The following is a 5,422-nucleotide window of genomic DNA, read 5'->3' as shown; positions in this document are numbered from 1 at the left end:
AAACTACAAGAAAGAAGATTCCACCTAAACATTAGGAAGAACTTCCTGACAGTAAGAGCTGTTCGACAGTGGAATTTGCTGCCAAGGAGTGTGGTGGAGTCTCCTTCTTTGGAGGTCTTTAAGCAGAGGCTTGACAACCATATGTCAGGAGTGCTCTGATGGTGTTTCCTGCTTGGCAGGGGGTTGGACTCGATGACCCTTGTGGTCTCTTCCAACTCTATGATTCTATGATTCTATGATTCTATGATTCTAACCCTCGATTTAGGTAAACTCAGCAAGAACATCCTCACAGTGTTGCTAAGGCCACACAGGGCGGTAGTTCAGTGGGAGAGCAATTGCATTCCATGCAGATGGTCCCACATTCTGTCCCTATCTCCAGGTACGGATGGGAATGTCACCTTCCTGAAACTCTAGAGAGCCACTCCAGTTAGTGGAGAAAATACTGACACCCAGTGATTTGACTTGGTATGTAGCAGTTTCCTTTGCCCTGTATGGGAAGTGACACTGCTACAATCCAGTATAGGGGGTTATATAATATTGGGGACTTGCTTGTTTGTCTCAAATCTGTTCTGCCACTTAAATCTTGCTGCCACTTATCTCCTCCTCTCAACCTTTCTGAGACAAACGGCTGCCCTTCTATAGGCCAGAGCACTGGATTGCCTTTGGGAGTTTAATACCTGTAATGCAGGTCATTGGCCTGTGATCTGCCTTAACCTCTCTTGGATGTGTGCAGCCTTAACTCTGTGCTTCCCAAGTGCCTCTGAACGGTCTTCTTGCAGCCACAAATACTCCTCTGCCCTGCTCTCTCACCTTTCTGGTATGTACTTTAGATATTGCCAAAGATGGGTAGGATGCTTGTCTTTTCAAGCAACTGTCATTGTTATTCGTAATTTTACAGCACTTTTCAAAGTGTTTACAATTCTCAGCCTCATCTGTGAATGGATGATCCAGAGAAGATATACCTTGATATCCTGGCGACCAATAAAAATGTGAAAGGAAAGGAAGAAAGAAAGAAAGAAAGAAAGAAAGAAAGAAAGTGCTCACACCCCAAATCACACCTTGTACATTATGGAATTATCTTTTTATTGATGTTGATCAGATCTTCAGATTGCAGAATGCACCTGCCTACAGTATATTTTATGATGAACATGTCTATCCATGTTTTTCTGCGGTCATTTTTTCTCTGCCTCAAACCATTACATTTATCCTGTTTTAAATGCTCTGAATTTTTTCTCCATCCTACAGCAGTATTATTCATTCTTCTTTCTCCTTCCTGTCAGAATTGTGCTTTTGTGGACCTGATAAGTGAAGGGGGAGGAATATGCAGCTTAATTTTTAGTTAGATGCTTGCAATCCAAAGCCTCATTAATGGTCCTTTCCTTGGTAAAAAATTTTTTTTAAATGAATGCTGTTCTAACAGTTAGCATGTTGTTCCCTCGTCTCTTTGCCTGCCCGGTATTCTTCACCTCTGCTGCCTTTTCTTTCACTAATGGTATTATCTCACACTGTAGAATGTGCTGAAACAAACAGCCTTGTCCTTCACTGTTTTATTCCCTTCAATCCATCATCTGTAATGTAATGTTCCACACACTTAGTTTTTTGACTCTCCTTAATCTATTGCTTTAAATGGTAAACACTTACTTTTGGAACAGCTCTCCCATCATATATCTGCTTTGATCGCACCGTATACCTAACCAATGTGTCACACAGGGATGACCAGACAGGTTTAGGGAAAATAAAGGAACTACTCTGAGCTGAGGCCCAAACATAAAACTTTTACAAGGTCAGGATATACAGTATCCTTATGCCTCTTCCTCACCGACACACAGAGCCTTCCTCTCATTTTGAGATTTAGCACCTTTGGCAACCTCATTAGGATATTCTGATGACTTGAAATCACATGGGCTTTGGGACTTCATAGGGCACAGAGAGGGAACAATATATTCTGGATGGCAATGTCTCAGCAAAGTCCCAGAACATGTGTTAGCTGAAATATATTGGCAGTACATCTTTGCACAGCATACATAATTAAATAAGAGCTCACCTCTCCACATAAAATCTTGGGGGCTACTACCTCTTCGTCCTAAAAATCCACATTGAAATGGATATTTTGTGACACATTCGTAATTTAGAATTGTGCGTCCGTCCTGGTAGGATACAAAATTTGCAGGTTAGAAAAAGAGGAATTGACAAGATATTCAAAAGTCCAGAATCCCAAACCTATTGATCTGTGATAAGTGACTGAGGCTGAGAAGCATATAAAGCATATTTAAAGCACATCTTGCCCACAAAGAATCCTGAGAACTGTACTTTGTTAAGGGTGCTGGGAATTGTAGCTCTGTGAGGGGGATACTACTTATCCCTTGAATCTTGGGGGGGGGGAGAGAGAGAGAGATGTGCTTCAAAGTTCTCTAAATGTATGGCATGTACATGGGTTTTGTAGTATGTACCAGTGGGTTGCTTACTGCAGCTACAACAGCCTCCTTACGTTTACATTATTTGTAGTGTATTTCCATGCCTGATTCCAGTTGTGATCTACCTAATAAGAAGAAAATTGAGGCCAAATATATGTATTTATATGCTTGAATTTCCCACTGACATCTGGGTGGCTGCTGTGAAAACAGGATGCTAGACCAGATGGATCATTGGCCTGATTCAGCAGGCTCTTCTTATTTTCTTATTTATTCAGTCACACTTATATGCCCATCTTTCCATTCGCCATCGATAATCTTATTCTCACAATAACTCTCTTCCTCTTTCAACAAGCCTTTTTAAGAGGAGAAACCTCCTCCAGTCTACATCTGTACTGGAATTTCTGTTAAGCTGTTTTTGTTATTTTACTATATGTTGATTCCAACCATCTCATCCTCTGTCGTCCCCTTCTCCTTGTGCCCTCCATCTTTCCCAGCATCAGGGTCTTTTCCAGGGAGTCTTTTCTTCTCATGAGGTGGCCAAAGTATTGGAGCCTCAGCTTCAGGATCTGTCCTTCCAGTGAGCACTCAGGGCTAATTTCCTTAAGAATGGATGCATTTGATCTTCTTGCAGTCCATGGGACTCTTGAGAGTCTCCTCCAGCACCATAATTCAAAAGCATCAATTCTTCAGTGATCAGCCTTCTTTATGGTCCAGCTTTCACTTCCGTACATCACTACTGGGGAAACCATAGCTTTAACTATACGTATGGTTGGACAGTGTTCTCGAAGCTACCAGCATGAGTTTGACCAAACTGCAGTGGAAGACAGGAGTGCCTGGCGTGCTCTAGTCCATGGGGTCACGAAGAGTCAGACACGACTAAACAACAACAACAACAACATTTGTTGTTAACCACCCTGGGCTCATTTGGGAGGAAGGGTAGGATATAAAATTAATTTATAAATAAAATAAACCCTGTAAGGAGTTTAAGCTGGTCTGAGGTCTCCTAATGAACTTCATGACTGAGTGCCTCAGTGTTCCCCATTCTCAGCGGATGCTGTAACCAGATCAGCTCACCTGTTCTCCTCAGGCCTGCAAGGGGTAGGGACAAAATCACATCCATTCGCCCTAGATCATATGCAAATGTTCCCTTTTTCTACGATACCTCATTTTTTATGCTGACATTATCAGCTGAAGAATTGTTGAAATACCCCCCCACACACACACAATTAAAAAACACACACCCTCAGTAGCATAAGAAAGGAAATCTCTACATTTGTTCACATTTGAGCTGGTTATTGATTGATACCAAGGCTCCTGAACACTTGAAATTAAATTAAGAAATTGCTGATCTGAATGCTATTTTTCTAATGGCAGCACTGTTTTAAGAAAGCCTTTTTGACAGAGTTCCACATCGCAGCAGTCCAATTACAATGTCTAAGGTCCAATAATAAATAATTGGCTACAAAACTGCCTCAGAATAATTAAAGACAAAATCCCCAATCCAGCAAGGGTAATTCATGCAAGACTTGGTGGGGTGATCCCAGCTGGGCCAGTTTCCCTTGGAAATGTTAACAACTTAAATCCTACAAGGGATTTCAGAATTGCTGCTTACCCACATGGGGGAGATGCAGGGCAACAATGAGGATGGGGCAGCAGAGATGTTGAGAGGAGCAGATTGGTGGTGGGTGCCCAGCTGATGGAACCATGTGGTCCTTACCTTGCCACTGCTCCATCCTGGTCCCATCCACTAAGCAGCAGGAGATGTCAGGAGGGCAGCTGCTCCTATGCTATTTAGTGGTTTCAGTCATTCACCCACTCAATCCTGATGCATTGTGTCATCACAGGAAAAAAATGTTATAAAGTGTAGCCACCAAATCTAACTGGGGTTTCAAAGCACATGCCCTCTAGCTAGATGGGGGACCACATGTGCAGCTAGGCAGTTCAGACATGTCACTTCTCTGTCACGCAGCAAGTGAGATGGTAGACAAGGAGTCCTTTTTAAAGAACGCTTTAGCAGAGTTACAATACTCTTCAGGAAGAGGAGAAAGGGGAATTTAATGCAGTACCCCTAGGCAGTGCCCTATAATCTTTCTCATACACACACACACACACACACACACACACACGAGTCTCTAGCCCTCTTAGGAGGAAACTTATGGGATAAAAAGTGCAAGTGCCTTCTAAACATTTCTGTGAAAAGATTGTCAGGGGTAGCTGTCTCTCTAATTTTGTGTCATGCAACACCCCTCCATAGCACATATTTTGTTATTGCCACCTCCAGTACTCTCTCAAAATTTGAAACATGTCCACTGGTCCCAAAAAACTGGTAACTATAGTCCCAGAATATAAGGGCATCAATAATTTTATATAAAAAGGGGGCAGACAACAGGAAGCCTGAGAAGCCAGTGTTCAAGTTATAGGAGAAGAAGTTGGGGCCTGTATGAAATCCACTAGTTGGGGCCTGTATGAAATCCTAACCCTCTGCTAACTTTCCTTGACATAGATCTTGGCCTTGACATTCTCAGTAGTATCACTTGGCTCTAGCTCTTGGGCAATGGTCTTGCCAGTGTGGGTCTTCACAAAGATCTACACCCCAGTTCTCAGACAAAGGACCAAGTTCTCAGACAGCGGACAGACTCCTTATGGAGTCTGAGTCATGGCACAGCAGTTCTGGAAAGTTTCTCTTCAGAGAAGAAAAGGCAAAGTTTCCACTGATAATGGTCAAGCCCTTGGATGTGCCTAACATAGCTGTTTTGGATTGTAACCAATGTTAATAACAATAACACAGAATACAATCAGGGAAGAAGGCTGCTGGAAATAGAAATAATTTAATGAAGTAAAGAGATTCTTTCCCCTACCCAAATCCCGCTGTCTGTGACATTTAACTGCATACCGATCCAGATAATTAAATGAAACAACCTTTCCTGACGAGAAGGCTAATTTTATTAATGAAAGCACATTTTATTTAGAGGAATCCGAAGGACTCTGAGGATCCCCCATTGGTTTGG

The 5,422-nt window shown here is 42.3% G+C and overlaps 1 long non-coding RNA gene across 1 annotated transcript; it reads right to left on the bottom strand.

Annotated features, from left to right (window-relative positions):
- Positions 1 to 1,066: 1,066 nt before the first annotated feature.
- Positions 1,067 to 4,477, bottom strand: LOC310673264. Its single transcript, XR_014508951.1, has 3 exons — positions 4,132 to 4,477; positions 2,045 to 2,147; positions 1,067 to 1,298 (listed from the first exon to the last, which is right to left on the bottom strand). It is a non-coding gene; the product is annotated as an uncharacterized lncRNA (long non-coding RNA).
- Positions 4,478 to 5,422: the final 945 nt, after the last annotated feature.

This window comes from Podarcis tiliguerta (assembly GCF_965153285.1).
Source record: "Podarcis tiliguerta genome assembly, chromosome: 1".
NCBI classification, from domain to species: domain Eukaryota; kingdom Metazoa; phylum Chordata; class Lepidosauria; order Squamata; family Lacertidae; genus Podarcis; species Podarcis tiliguerta.
The sequence above is the reverse complement of the archived record's forward strand: the minus strand, read 5'-3'. Positions and strand labels throughout refer to the sequence as shown.